The following is a 17,201-nucleotide window of genomic DNA, read 5'->3' on the forward strand; positions in this document are numbered from 1 at the left end:
CAGCAAATTGCTAACCGGTGCCCTAAAGTGCCAAGATGTGTGTGGTGGTCACTCTGATCACGTGATATAGTTAAGTCAGTACTGTATTTCCTTTCCTCTGCTGTGTTTCCATGTATCCTGGAACCCTGTTCTCAGGGTCACTTTTATTTGACCCCCCCCCCTCCCCGTTGTATTTTGACTCATGGCTAGCTTCTTTCCTAATAGTGTTTCATATTAATTCGCTTCGCTCTCTGTCTGGGGACTAGCTTCCATTTTCAAGACGTTATTCCTTGCAGCAAGTCTATTGGTCACTTAGTGGCTGCGTTATTGTGATAATTTAGGAAACTTGAGGCAGGAGAACCTCTATTTTAAGTGTTAATTTCTAAGTAGATATAATGCCCGACTGTAGTGACTTTCATTGGTATCTAGTTTACCAGCTGTCTCTTTTTGTTAATCTATTCCTTAGTATGTGAGGAAACACCAACTGCAAGAAACTAAGTCCGACGCCTGCAACAGAATATCAGCAGATGTATGATCTGCTAGGGAACAATGACAGTAGGAACATCTCCGAATGCCATTTCTTCCGTCTTTCGATAATCGGTATTAATTCACACTCTCAAAAGGAGAGACGACAAAGGTCCCAGCCACAGCTACAACTCTTCATCCAACAACACACTGTAAAACTCATTAAGGCACGTGGTTGCGCTTTGGGGAAATAAAATAACAGTTACGGCACCTCTTATCTGTGTCTTTTTCCTGAGCGGTGATAGTGTTGTTATTTAGGATACGTTGTTTTAAAATCTACCTTAGGAGAAGCTTACAGTACTCTCTATAGCCATTGGTTCAGTGTCCCTTTTTGATATGAATTATTCTGTGAATATTTAATTTTTAATATGAACAGTGATTTACACGGTTAGTTGCGTTCCGGATATTGTTTAGGCTGTCATTATATTCCGCATTAACTTCCATTTTCATTGTTCTTCAGTGGTGGGGTGCATTCAACTTGATATTATCACGTGTACAGTTTGTGTAACTCTGGTATTTTATCCTGTAGTAAACTGGGTGGCCAGGTAGCTTTTCGCAGAAGTCGGCCCTGAATCAGCCATCGAGTGTTGCTCGTCGTGTTTATCACACAGATTGATTTTAATGTTTTCTTGCTGTCTCTCAATTTTAAATTTTCTTACTGTGTAAGAGTGTGAAATTCATATTGATTATTGTCCCTCAAATTTTAGGGCGTTTCCTTTGCCAATACCTGTGAAAATAAAGAAAAAGCACGGCAGAATTTTATACTTGATGGCCAGGCCGTTTCATTTCCTGCCCCATGCGTTGCTAACATACAATTCGTTTATAGCGTGAAGTGTCTATAAATCCACCACTGCTGTTCAACCTCACGCTGGTCAGTTCTAGTAATCTTTTGACTATTCAGAGTATTCCTGTTAACTTCAGCCTTCTAGCGCTCATCTTAAACATTTGACTATACAATTTCTGAAACTTCCAGCTAAAAAGCATCATATAATTACTCGTCTCTCTTCTCACGCCCACTCACTCACCTTATCTCTCTCTCTCTCTCTCTCTCTCTCTCTCTCTCTCTCTCTCTCTCTCACACACACACACACACACACACACACACACACACACACACTAACCCCCACACGTAGATAAAAACAGAACATAGAAATCTAATACTACACCTTTATCGAACACCAGACACTCTGGTAATCAGGAAAAATCATTGTAGGTTTCACTTTAAATACGGGATATTTCATCAACTGTAAAGCTGTAACTTACTTACGTGACATCTCTTTTGTTCTCGAAATCTAAATGTACATCTAAACCCCATAGCGTACCTTACGGTGAGATGTGTGAGACGTCGGGTATCATAATTATCACGCTCCCCTCTCCCCACATCCCCTCTCATCATTCACTCCCACCTTTTCTGTTTAATAGCAAATCTAACTCTTGCTATGAAATGGACACCGAACTGAATTTTATGGCACGTCTCTCAGTCGGAAGACGGACGGTTTCTTGTATGAAAGACGCGATTAAAATCTCGGAAATTAACCGAATATACACAGTAGCAACAGAGTATGGCGTGGGATCCGGTCTGCAGAAATTCTCAAGCGGGCGCGAGACATATATGTCGTCTAATTTCACCGACGGATTGTGTATCTGCGAAGTCACAGATAACTCCAACTTGACAAGGGGCGAAGAATATTTTGTCGAAAGGTCGTGAGATTTTGTCCACTCGAAGCAGTTGATAGCCAGAAAGTGGCGAGTGTAAATGACTGGTTACGACTGGCAGGCCTAATAAACACCTTGATAGGAACTTGTGAACTACTCTGATAAGCCCGAACATTATGACCACCGACCTACTATCGATAGAAACATGCCCAGGCGATAGCAGAATCACTCGGCGGCGAATGACTGCCAGTCACACACACACGCACGATGTATGTAGTGTCAGTGAGCGTGCTATCCGGGTGTAGAACGAGGAAGGAGGGCGACCTATTTGAGTTTGACCGAGCACAGACTGTGATGGCTCGGAGGCTCGCACGACCCTTTCGCAAAGTGCACGGCTTGCTGGGCGTTCGAGGAGTGCTATTGTGAGCGTCTTCAACACGTGGCGATACCTAGATGAAACCACGTCCAAACGTCATAGAGTTGCGCGGTGACTACACATTACCGATGTCGGACGTTGTTGGCTGGCCAGGCTGATAAAACACGACAGGTGGCGAATTCTGGCGGAATTAACCTCAGACTTTAATGCTGCGCAGGGTACAGCCCCCGGCCGCTATAGCATAGCAGTTCCAGGCGCTTCAGTCCGGAACCGCGCTGCTGCTACGGTCGTAGGTTCGAATCCTGCCTCGGGCCTCGATGTGTATGGTGTCCGTAGGTTAGTTAAGTTTAAGTAGTTCTAAGGCTAGGGGACTGATGACCTCAGATGTTAAGTCCCATAGTGCTTAGAGCCATTTTTAAGATTACAACCATGTCGGAGTACACGCAGAGCGCCGAACACTCATAACGATGAACCTCCGCAGTCGACGGCCCATGTATGTGCCAATATTAGCACGACGACATCGGCAACTACGATTCAATTGGGTACATCACCATTGGCACTGAACGGTAGCGCAGTGACAGAGCGTTGCGCGGTCTGATGAATCATGATGGCGTTGAGACTGCGCGAATCCGTCACCTTCCAGGGGAAAAGCTTCTTGATACATTTATTGCGAGACGGAGTCGTGCTGGTAGCGGCGAAATTATGCTCTTGCATACAGTCACGTGTACATTCATGTGTCCAATGCAGCTCGTTCAAGACACTATGACGGCCAGGGAGTATAGTGCCCTGGTTGCCGACCACGTATATTCCATCATGCCGATCATTTTTCCCGACGGCAGTGGCATTTTGCAAGAATACAATGCGCCATGTCACAAGTACAAGAGTGCGATGGAGCAGTTTGAGGAACACAGTGGCGAGTTTCAGTTGATGAGGTGGCCTCCCAGCTCTCCAGATCTGAACCCAATTGAACACACGTGGGGCGTGATTGATAGTGACGTCAGTTCACATTGCTCCCCTGCCCAGAATTTACGGGAATTAGGTGACTTGTGTGTGCAGATGTTGTACCAACTCTCTCCAGCGACCTACCAAGGCCTCATTGCTGCCTTACCACGGCGCGTCGCCACTGTTATCCGTGCCAAAGGTGGACATACCGGCTATTAGGTAGGTGGTCATAATTTTGTGGCTGCTCATTGTATAATGTGAGGAGGACTAACAAATCGTCTGAAATTGTTTTTACGTACTGCCAATACTTCATCGTATTTCAGACTTGCATCTGGAGCGTCATTACATACTCTTCTAGTATTTCGATTGACAATTATCCGCCGGCCGGTGTGGCCGATCGGTTCTAGACGCTTCAGTCTGGAACCGTGCGACCGCTACGGTCGGAGGTTCGAATCCTGCCTCAGATGTGTGTGATGTCTTTACGTTAGTAAGGTTTAAGTAGTTCTAAATTCTAGGTGACTGATGACCTCAGATGTTAAATCCCATAGTGCTCAGAGCCATTTTGACAGTTATCCAGCTACTGGGAAGAATGGTCGTTGACTCATTTATTTGTGTGTTAGGGTGCATAACTATTCTGTGAGACGCCAAAACAACATGACCGACAGCTTCCCTGAGAAGTTCGATGCGAATTCGTAACGGCTACAGTTATAATAACATAAAATTAATGTCGATGAAGCAAAATGCAGTGAAGCCCGAGTGTAATCCAACACAGAGATCCCGGATTATCTGTCAATTCAGCTGAATAAGATTCAGGCAATTCGTCTCTCATAGAGAAAACTGATACACCTTTTTAATAATCACATAATCACTTCGATAGCTTCACTCATGTAGTAGATCTGTCATATCTGTCACCTACTGATGAAGCTCACAATTGCCATTCGAGAAGTAACTTTCACTGCTGCGAAAATGTCATTTCGACATGATGACCTTTCTGTTTCACCGGCGTACCATCCTGATTACTCTTTCGGCTTGAAATGCCAAGCTCTCTGAGATGAGAGTACAGCTCAGTGGGATTTGACATAGCAGTGCGGAGCATCCATTAGCTCTACGCTCCATAGCGACAACGCAGTTGCGTAACAAACCTGGCGACAAAGCTGATTGTTAATTGAACCGCCGACCCAGATGGCTTGTCACACAAACACCTGTCTATGCTAAGCCCTTTGTGGTCGTAGATCTTCCACAAATCACTCCGCTGGTATTGGTTGTTGACATTTCCGAGGAATCAAAGGGTTGAAAGCTGCCACTAATGAATTGCCTTACTCTACATAGCGGGATGCACTCGTTCCAGTTTTGCTTCACGATGAAACGAGGCTGAGAAGATATCGGGAACACGATGTTAATAACTAGTTCTACGCTCCTTGACTAGAAAGTTAGAATCTACCATGTTGTAGACTTAGAGAACGTTAGTTGCGGTTAGCTGTAGTTGGAGGAGGGCAGGAAAATTTATTGATCTTGGACGTTATGACGCATCTTCCTGCTATTCGCTTTAAATGATTTAAGGCAGCTTCATAAAAAGTACTTGATGATGACTGAGTGAATATTGAAATCACACATCTTGAGAATACAATTAATGTAGTTAATCACACCGGCAAACCGCTCAAAAATGTTTTCAGAGGCTCTGAAATGGTGAGACAATTTGCGAAAATGTGAGTTTATTCGACTTATTCTAAACACGTAAACTTCGTATGTCATCACTCGTGTTAGCACTGCTATCCTAAAGCAACTTTGCAGCTAGTTTTCTGCGCTTAATAATCAAGTCACTGTTGGAAGATTTAGTTTATAGACCCTAGACGACGTCGCTCCTCTCACCAGTGAGCATGTGGCTTATTAGTGGAATTTAGTTTGTTTATTCCCTCCAAGAACTTTGTATAGGGCCCGTAAATTATACTAATGCCACAAGCCACGATCATATTTACAGTAATAAAATCGTATACAATAATGGCCATAGTGAGAGATTGTACGTATTACGTAATTTGAAAGTTCATTAATTGTTTTGAAAATAACAGTTGCAGTAGTATTGAGGGGACCTGTTAGTTTCTTTGTTTCATGCGTCGTCACAAATTGCTCTCTTGTGCCATCCTCTTTATCTCGAAATAGCACTTGTACCGAGTCTCTCTTAATTTTTAAAGCACGTGGCAGGCATGGTACAGCAACCAGTGATATACCGTGAAGAAACAGTTACTCTTGACCGCTGGGACGTGTTTATTGTTATACGATGAAGAAATAATGAATCTTGATTCTGCCGCGCGGGATTGCCGCGCGGTCAGGGGCACATTGTCATGGTCCTTGCGGCTCTCCCCTTCGGAGGTTCGAGTCCTTCCTCGGCCATGGGTGTGTGTGTGTTGTCCATAGCGTAAGTTATTTTAAGTTAGGTTAATTAGAGTGTAAGCGTAGGGACCGAAGTTCTAAGCAGTTTCGACCCACAAAAAAAAAAAAAAAATGCTTGATTCCAGAGATGTATTAATTATTTATTTACCAGTGACGCGTTTCATCTGATTCCGGCATCTTCAGACTGGCCGAATATTAGATGATGTTAGGTACATGGGATATGGAGCACGTAGTACGTCCCAGCAAATAATTTCCCTTGCCAGATTTATTGAAATATTGCGCGGTGTCCTTGTTGAGGCACGTGACGTACTCCAGTGAATTGCCAAACAGGATGAGGTTCAATTAGATCCGTCATTATGCAAACACGTCAGAGGCTTAGTTGTTGATATCCGGGATATGTACATAGCAGTACACAGTTTACAGCAGTGGACTCCACTTTTTCCGAACGGTGGAACAAGTCCAAAATAACATAGAAAGTAGGGCTTGAGAAAGTTAACGATTGTAATGATTATGAGGGATATAAAATTCTGGCAGATATCATTCTGCAAGAGTCTCACTTGGAGGTAGTGACGGAAGGCACTCAAAAATCATAAACATCCACATTTATTGAAGGTGATAGCGTGACGTCATATTCGCCCTAGTGGGGAAGAATGTAGGAAGACGCGCCATTGTTCGAGGAGAACGCGGCTTCCAACACAAGCCTATGGACGTGCCGTAAGACGGCTCTCCAGTTGCGGGAAATTTGGTTTGTCTTTGAACATACAGGCAGATTGGTGTTGTCAAGAGCAAGCGCTGCAGGAAGTGCATTTGTATAGTGATTATAGGTGTTTTTTGCTTGGTCACATGGTCAGAGCCTTAAACAATGTTAGACAAACACAAAGCTTTTGCCAGTGCCAACGGTCTTGCCGCAGTGGTAACACCGGTTCCCACAAATCACCGAGGTTGAGCACGGTCGCGCTGGGTTAGCACTTCGATGGGTGACCATCTGGTCTGCCGAGTGCTGTTGGCAAGCGGGGTGCACTCAGCCCTGGTGAAGCAAACTGAGGAGCTACTTGATTGAGAAGTAGTGGCTCCGGTGTCGTAAACTAACTGATATACGGCCGGGAGAGCGGTGTGCTGACCATATGCGTCTCCATATCCACATCCAGTGACGTCTGTGGTTGAGGATGACACGGCCGTCGGTCGGTCCCGTTGGGCCTTCCAAGGCCTGTTCGGACGGAGTTTTAGTTTAGTTTAGCTTTTCCAGTTGCGCCGCCGTTTGTATCATGCAAGTACGTTAAGTTAGTTGTCTTTACTATTCCACAGTGTGCTGTCTCACTGACCATTTGGTAGCGACAAAAAAAGATTTCACTCGTTATATCTTCGTTGCACCAAAGTGCACAACTATCCTGGTGGTGTATAGTATCAAGTCCGACGAGGCAGGTACAGGTTCGAACAGGGTCAATGGTGGGAGATTATTATTGTGATTTCTGCTGCAAGTAACTGGTCTTACGTGTTGGTAGTTTCGGGCCGAGAGGCAAAAGATATGTTCGCGAGTGTACTGTGAATTCTGGTAGCAGCAGCTCGTACTTCATAGCAGGACAGTAACGAATGTACGCGTATGAAACTGGAAGACACTGGGCCTCGACAATATAACAAGATTTTACCAGCTTTGTCTATGGTTTATTTATCAGAATAACCACTTTCATCCTCAGCATTCACAAGCTGGTGTAAAACGTGCAGTAAGCTGTCCTGTGGGTACGTCAGCTACGTTTGACAGATGTGGATGGTAGATTTGGACTGCATCTTTGCAGAAAAATAAAGGTACGTCTACCACACACATGATCTATTTACCGTTGTTAGAAGACATCGTCCTGATACAGGCAGTTGACATGTTATACGTTGCTAATTAGAGTTGGGACCATTAGCATTTCCTCTTTTCACGTACATATGTGCTTTAATTTGGTAGAGACGAAAGGAATAACAGTTTTACTTAACACTCGAGAGCAATGAGTGACTACGTTCCAGGATCCCTGGGAGATTTAAGAACGCCCACTGTCCCTCGTTTAGGCAGTGTTTTAAATGTGAATGTTGTTAAGCATATGGACACTTCATCATGGAGGTGTGCATTCCCCACATACGCACATGATATTATCAGTGGACCTTTCAATTTCACTGATTGAAACTACCTCTCACACACACTCACTGCTATTCACCACTCTCATTTCGCTCCTGTCCGTCCCTGAGATATTTCATGACAGTTTCTGTTGTTCCTGCTGGAAATTTTTTTCGCTGTGTAGTTATTTAAACATCATTTTAGGGTCTCTTACAGTTAAGCACAAACCGAATGCAAACAAAAGTTCTTACTAGAAATGTTTATCAATAGGCAGTGTACGAAAAGTTTTGGAGTTCCTTAGTCTGAGCATGACACACCATTTTTTTGAGTACACTAGCAACTCGTAGATCAACATTGGCTTTCCCATCAACGCACTACCGTGATACATTAGGCTTATATTGCGTACAGTGATATCCCATGAACCACACTCGACCTCTTACTAACTGAAGAATTTACTTACAATACGCGAGGAATAAAATTTTTTGTGAGTCTGAATACACTTTTCGTGATATTATCCTCCAGTATCAGTAGTTGTTTTCCTACAAATGTTGAATAAGTGTTATTTGTGCTAATGTCTACATTAAGGCCCGAGAAAATAAATGACTAGACACCAAGATCCATTGTGATATGAATTTTATTGTGGTCATACCTCAAATGTTGTAGGAATATATTTTACTGCTAGATGAAGCAGTCCATAAAAAATTACACCATTCACTTATTTTTTGCGAGAAAACGGGTTAAATATTGTGTATAAAAATGTCAGCGAGGACCTCTTAGCTATGCCGTCAGACTGTTCCTAATAAGTTTTTCGGATTGTAACTATACTGTTTTGCTCATGTTTGATTGACAGCGATTATGTCCCGTAATTTTTCATGAATTACTCTAGATTTGTGCAGCATATTTGTTATTATTTTCAAATACTAATCAGCGGAAGAATATTTAAACAAAGTAAAAATGTCACATTATGACAGTGCTAGAAGTGTGTATCTTTAACTTTGTCAACAAAAGTTGTGCAGTGTCAGATAAAAACTTAGGTTTAACTCTTATCAATGACCTAATCTCGTTCTGTCATTATCTAATAAGAAGGAGCAATGAAGAGAAACACTAGCGTATACAGGACTCCCAAGATTCATATTTACAGGCACACAGTTGTTGGCTTATGATTTAATTTGATACTTTGTGCCCTGGCAAGTGGCACGGTTGATTTTTTCCGTCTTCAGACATACGTTTAGCAGGGAGTGTTGTGGTGTGGCCTCGAGAGGGTGGACGGCGGGGCATGTGATTGCCTGAGAGTCACCGTAGCCGAGCTGGGGTTAGGACGGTCGGTAGAGTTGTCAGTTTCTGCACGAGGACGAAGAAGAAAGTTTTGGACGGAGCCGCGTGTGAGGACCTCGAGAAACTGCTTTGCTGTGGTAATGTTAGCTGGACGTCACTACGGTGTGCATGTTGGTGCGTTTAGTGCCTTTGCCGACCGAACAGACAACGATCCTAATTGAGACGGAGAAAGGGTCTTCTGCATTTTAATAGCAGCCCTACCTTTGTGATTTTGGCATCTTATGGTTTAAGGTTAGTGGCTGTATGGATAATATGGTGCAATAAGTGGTATACAAATTGTACATTGCAAGTGTTTACCAGCCACAAATACTACATGGAAGTCAGTGGTTGTTATGTGACAAGTTGTGGTTGTTTATTGATGGCACACAGGAGTGGAGATATGTGCACTGTGATCAAGACCAGTCTGCTTGTTAACCCGCTCTGAACATCATTAACTGTGTTTAGACTAAGTTGTTTCTTTTAAACTATGCATGGGTGTGACAGGTGAGAATTCATCTTATTGTTTTTCTATGTGAATAATCAATTGTTTGTGCTATTGAGCAACAATACATGCAAAGATATCTGTGTAGGTAGCTTGGTAGAGAATTATGTGTAAGTTTATGTAATAGCTATGTGGTGACGGTAGTAGCAGTAAATCAATGTGTAGTTGTGTGCTATGGTCCTAGTTCTGCTGTCTTATGTTTCACAGCTGAAGCTATCTCAGATGTGATGACTGGTTATTATCAAGGGCCAGGTGTTGTAAGTTGTTAACACTGTTGCCTGATTATGTATATTAGAACAAAGATTGCACTTTTTTCTTTTATTTATTGTAAACAATTTTTGTTTGTTTGTATGGAGCACTACTTAAACATACTTGCAGACTACGGAATTATTCTGTTTTGACGAAACTATGTTACTATTCCTTTGATATTAAATTAAAATCATTGCTAAATTGAGCGCCACATTTGCACACTCCTCAGCCCGAACCGAACTCCATGTAAGTACCACGCTGCAACTTTTACATGATTTAATAGTGCTTGTTACGTGAGCCGTGAAAGCTGCATCGCTGAAACTGTTAAGATGTTGATTCACGCTGCTACCCTAATATGTTCTCCCCACTGAAAGCAAATTGTCTGATTTATCAACTTTCATATCGATGACCTTGTTGGAATTTTTTCTTCAGTTAATGATACTGCATCAGTACTACCAACAATACTTTTTAATTTGTGGGCTGACAAATATTTCGTAAAAACGTCATACACGAAGCAGAGTTGAGAGTCTACTTCTAGTATATCTATCTGATTATCAACACTTGTGCAAGATGGAGGTTAATTAGTTACTTTATTTAGCACATGAGCTCATCAGTAGTAACAGTTATATTTGATATCTCACAGTTGTACATGTTATGTACATTTTTTGTAAAATGTGTCGACCTTTGTGTATCCGCCATCCTCTTTACCCAGAGATGAGTCGTAGATTTGCTGTATCCCAGTGCATGGTAAACGGCGCTGATACAGCATCCATCTTCATAAAGCGCAAGAATACGACCTTGCAGACATTGCAGGTAAGAACCTAGTGATAAGGCAAGAGAAAACGAAGTGCCATACAAGCGATACAGCACTTTCTTCACCCAGGAGTCACATTCAGTCCCTTATACATGCTACGAAAAATATTTCATGAATAAGTTCTTCTTAAGTAATATTTTGAGTACCATGGAAATTATTTTCTCTTTAATCTTCATACGTAGTAATAATGAACTCGTTTTCAGAGATTTAAAGCAACATTTAGATTCATGTAGTGACTCAAGTCATGGTGCTCTCGCTAGAACACGCCATACACGTCTGTAACAACACATTCAGCCAGTGGTGGGTTAGCGTAGTGGCTAAAGCACTAGGTGGGAAAACTCTTAGAATGAGTTACGAATCCTGCCGTTACAATAATTTTTTAATTTGGTGTAAAAAACGAGTTATTAGTTTAGATGGACAATGGTACTTTTATCGTATACATTAATTGTTGTATTGTGTGTATACGCCTTCGAATGCTCTGTGGAGGAAATCAAGAACATTTAATCTCCAATAGCTTCAGTATTATAAATACTCCTCAGTTTCAAGATGAACTCAGCCTTCAGTATATAATACTTCTGTATTTCTAGCAGTACCATAGCTACAGGTGCTAAACTCTGCTTCAACTAATTATTTCTACAGCTACACGAACACAACGTGTGATGCCTCTTAGGATAAGTACTTACGCAGTGCCGTCAGACGAAGAGACCTGCCCCAGACTTTGGGGACTTTGATTTAAAACTCTTCCTACCTCGACAATGAGCATTTCATTTTTGAAAAATCAGGGAATGTTGTTGCTTAAGACGTTCTAAGAGGAGACTAAAGTCCTTCACCTAAAACAACATTAAAATTACGTTTTGTCACATCTCGCTGGCAGGAAGGAAAAGACCTGATCAGTAAGAAAACAAATCTCCGAGAGGGAATGGAGGAACAAAATGAAACCCCTCGTGTTGGTAGGTTATGTGATTTTATTTCAGTGATTACAGAATCAAATGAAAAGAACAATGCAGTTGGCATGACGAGCCCACTTCTGGTGTATGATGTTGTACTACCAGAACCGGAATTGATGCAGAGCCTTAACTTCTTAAATTCTGCAGTCGGTATGAATCCATTGCACACGAAATTACTGTTACGGTATAGTTGTGGATCCTAGTTTCATAACTTCGTGGTATGGGTTCGATTCCCACATAGGTCGTTCATTTTTACACTCACTAACTGATCCACGGCATCTCTGGTAATGCCAAGTGAAGAATATTATGTCACATCACAGTGCAGAATCCGTATAAACACCATATCCCTATGCCAGCAACAGGGTCAGAGCCTGTTTAAATTGCGCCACAAGAAAGGCGGTAGTCGCAGAAAACAGAAATTCTGTTAAGGTAAACACGCACTAAAACTTTTTTTTTCATTTAATGACGCAATGGGCATTACGTCCACAAGGCTCATATTTAATGTAAATTTGAGACGTAGAAAATTTTGGTGATGGAGTGGAGTTCGAATTCGGTTCTCTATGAATGGAACGTTATCTGCGTTGGAATACTGGCCCAGTGTAAAATTATTCATAATTTACTTGTAAGCCACAGTGTGTGCACACCGAAGTATCAGCGAAAAATAATTTTCATTTTTAATGTCGCTTCATGAATTGTCAACAATAACGATAGCTGTCATTATATCTAGTAAAATATGTGGGCATCTTACTACTGGTAAGCAAGCAGTTAATAGTTTATTTCTGTTTATGGATGGATAAGGGCGACAGTGGGTGCCAGGTTCCTTTCCTGGGCAGAAAATGAGTGTATCGTTATTACATCTTTATAAATCTTGCTGCTGTAAATTTGATATTTAACATTTGATTTTACTTAGTTACCCATCCGATAACGTGCTGGGTACAAAACCCTGTCACAAAATTTTACATCACACCATTGCAATTTTCAGCACGTGCTCACTTGGTTACTTGGGAAGGTATGTTAAACGTCTTTCGTGGTTAGTTAACAGGGAGATAATGGTCCTGATTTAGGACAAAAAATTTCGTCATTTAGTTTCAAGTTCGCCGGCCGGTGTGGCCGTGCGGTTCTAAGCGCTTCAGTGTGGAACCGCGTGGCCGCTACGGTCGCAGGTTCTAATCCTGCCTCGGGCATGGATGTGTGTGATGTCCTTAAGTTAGTTAGGTTTAAGTAGTTCTAAGTTCAAGGGGACTGATGACCTCAGATGTTGAGTCCCATAGTGCTCAGAGCAATTTGAACCATTTGGTTTCAAGTTCAAGTGTGCTAACTGATAGCTTACAAATCAATCGTTTGACAATTACTTGAAAGCTACTCATCATTCTAAAAGTGAAACAAGAGGAATACCATTAGTTTTACTGTTATGTAGTAAGCACGAAAGCTTCAGAGAGATGCTTAGTAACTTTTAGCTATCAGACGCTGCAACAGAGGGATCCCACCTGGCGGTATGCACAGCTGTATAATACCGAGAGCTTACGATGCATGAACAGTCAGCTAATATATGGATTCCACCTACTTACATCACGCGGAAAGATCATGGGGATAAAATTAGAGAGATTCTTTCGCACACAGAGGACTACTAGCAATCGTTCTTCCTACGAAATATTTGCGTCTGGAGTAACCAAATGTGGAAGTGATAGTGGTATATATAGTGCCCTGTATCACATACGTTAATGTGGCTTGTGATATATAGATGTAGATGAAATAATGTGCTATTCGCAGTTTATGAAACGTCTTTGTTGATGTTCGCGTTGAGTAATCAGTGTTGCGCGAGCTTATCCTGTAGTTACAAGCTGAAGAGACTTTTCGCGTTAGCAGGTGTCTTCTGCCTGTCACCAGTCTAATGGACAATTGGCAACATTGCAGGATACATTTGGCAGCAATGTTGCCATCGAATTAGTTCCTGGACTGGTGCAAAAGTCTCCTTATAAATTCACTCACTAATTTCTTATCATTCTCATTAAATATCCTGAGTGACTTTCGCTTAGAGGATGATATAGAAGACGTCAAATGAATAATTTTATCCCAGGAAGCTCGTTTCAACAGAAACTGCAGCTGGATTCGCTATTTAGTCGCTGTTTAGCTGAGGAATCTGCGATTGAGGCGACACGGAGACAGTGTTTGTTGCAGGTGGCTGCTAGCGTAGGGGTAGGTAAGGCGTTTCGTCATGAAATTGCAAACCACGCTTGCTGTCGGTTCAAATATTGGTGGCGACAATACTTTTCCCTCCTCTGTAGAATAGAATATCGAAGGCAGATGAACAATCAGTAAAGACACCTTTTCGCCATTATATCGCTACCTTTATTCTCTAGTCCATGGATGTATAGACACAACATTTACAGAATTGAACATATGTTAATCCCTTTTTTTCTGCTTCTGTCAATAACATTGACTGAAGCGTGGCACTGAATGATTTTTTAACTTTCTCTTGCTAATTCGTAATGATTTGGGGTGTTTTGCCTTAAGAAGGAAGCCTTTTTTGTACCCTTATCATGATAAGTTGTAATCAATTTTTATGACTATGTTGCATACTGCGTATGGTCTTGTCGGTAGTATATTAAACAGGACATACAAACATGGGGGAGACATTAATCAGCAGCAATGTAACTCCCATATGATTCACAACAGACTGACCAAGTCTTCTGTAAATCGTACACTTGACATGCATTAATATCCCTGCATTTTGAATATTGTTTTAACTCCAGATTTCGCATTTTACAAGCTTCGTTGGTAAGTGCAGATAAATAAAGAAAAGCAACACGATTTCTGCTCTCAAATAAAGGTTTCAGCAGTAAATTTAATTATATTGTGATTAACGAAAAATTTAAGATTTCTGAGAGTAGTTCGAAAAGTATTCCCTATACATGGTAGGAACTACATAATTATTATATTTGGGCAGATGATTTTAAAAATGATCAAAGAGCATATACCTTTCCTTCAATCACATGTGTGGTAGCAGCATAATGAAGATAATAATAGCAATCATGACAGTAATTATCGAATTATCTGGTACCCTCACACTCTACAGTTGTATTTCTCGAACTAAAACATTACTTGTCATACAAAAAATTTCATATTGGCATTAAATCGGAGTTATGAAGACTAGAATGGTCCTTATATCACGCAGTCATGACATAAGAATAATATCCGCATTAGAAACTAGTAGGTAAGTAACCAGTTAATCGTGAGAGCCGGATTTTTTTACAGCTTCTAGGCGCATCGTCGGACACAACAACACAATCAGGACGTCGCTAACTGTGAGTTGCAGTGGTCTGCTGGGTTGATCGTGGTTCGATAATTGAGGGGTTTTGGTTCGATTCTCACTCACGGCGTCCATTTTTAACATTCACGAAAATATCTAATTTTCCTATGGTAACGCCAAGTCCAGAATGTTAGGTCGCATAGTGGTTCAGAATCCGCATCAGACACAATATCCCTTCACTACCAACAGCGTCAGAGCCTAAATGGCGCCATAACAAAGGCGGCAGCCGCCGAAGGCACAAACTCTGTCGCCAGTAAGCTAGTACTAAAAAGTTTACTTACTTTAATTTAGGAATGGTTATTTCATTTGAAACGTCCCCTTTGAAAAATTATACACGTGACTGGGCTTAAACTGACACACAATATTTTTAGCGCAACGCAAATTGACTTTCAATAATCCCTATAAAAGAATGGCCCTGACTAACATTAACCTATGCGTTTCACAAATCGCTTACCTCACATAAATCTTGGTTACTCGAACTACTGCAATACAGCGAGCGCCACTACTGCCAGCTAAATAAAATATTCAAACTACGGAAGGCACTAACTTCTGATAGGCATAGTTAGCAAATGAAAGATTTTGATAGAGAACAAACAATGTATTTACCTTAATAGTGTTGAAAAATCATAATATACATAGCAGATCATGATATCCAGTATTACAAATTTCAAACCTCCGCCATCTCTCTCCCCACATCCACCACTGCTGGCGGCTCACCTCCAACTGCCCAGCGCTACGCGCTGATAACATCCAGCTGCCCAACACTAAAATGACAGACAACAATGCAAACTAGCCACAGACTGCACACAGCACAGCCAGTGATTTCCATACAGAGCGCTATGTGGCGTTACCAATAAAAAAACCTATACAGTCTACTTACATAGCCCCCCATGCTCCCCACAAAAAATTTTACAAATTGTTTTGGGCAGTGGCCAATAATGATTTGATAAAAGTTTTCATAATTACAATAACAAAGATATCAAATGCACCCACTTATTGATACAATGTTGGTCAAAAGCTAAAATTTTCTCACAGTCCATAAAGACAGTCCTGATCATTCATCACAGTAACATTGCAGTGTTTTTCTCGAAGTCTGAGCAGTAAAAGAAAATGCACACAGAAGTAGTGGATTTCCATGCAATCTCGAAGAAGTAGTGTTGTCCTTCCAACCGAAAGACAGCGCTGACTCTTGACACGCAGGCAGGCAATGGTCCACAACAGAGCAAACCCACAGCAGAGTCAGTCGAAGTTTTGAAGAATATTGGTAGGTAGGTCATCACAGAGCAGACCCACTGTAGTCCTGGTAGAGATTACGGTATTGGTGGGCCACCAGAGGTGCAGACCCACTGCAGTCCTTGTAGAAATAAAGGTATTGGTGAGTCAGCAATGGTGTAGACCCACTGTAGTCCTTGTAGAAATGGCCAGCAGCCATCTGTTGTGACTGTGCAGGTGCTCAATCACCATCGAAGAGTCTTGCGGATAATATAGCAAGTCCATAACCACCACTTGTGCACTTACAAAGCTTTTAGAATCGTCCTTAGAACCAGCAATGCTGTTATCCAGTCCCTTGCTGAATAATTAACACATGTGTAAACACTAACAGTCCCTACTTCTCACATATTGTCCATATACTATGACCAACAGAAACGTGTGCAGTGAAATGGAACTTACAAGTTAATAATATGATGACTGGTATCAATTACAATTTTATAACATAAGAATACAATAACAACGGTACAAAATACATCATTGAAAACATGATAATACAGATAACATTTGTAAGAATAGGGGCTTTACAAAAGAATGGAAATAAACATATGCATCAGTGTTACAGGAATTATGACATAAGTAAATAAATAATAGATCACGATAATTATTGAAACATCAACTTCACACATGAGCATTAAAACAGAACAGAATACATAATGTCTAAACATCTTTACAAAGAAAATAACATATTATCAGAAAAATTCTACAACATTTATTAGCTAAACACATAAAGACAGGAAAAACACAAATATACAAGAATACACAAACACATAGGGGGATAACACAATGGAAAGGACAGGGTTCGTTTACAGTGTAACATCCACCACTGCTGGCG

Source organism: Schistocerca americana, chromosome 3 (genome assembly GCF_021461395.2).
Source record: "Schistocerca americana isolate TAMUIC-IGC-003095 chromosome 3, iqSchAmer2.1, whole genome shotgun sequence".
In the NCBI taxonomy this organism is placed as follows: Eukaryota; Metazoa; Arthropoda; class Insecta; order Orthoptera; family Acrididae; genus Schistocerca; species Schistocerca americana.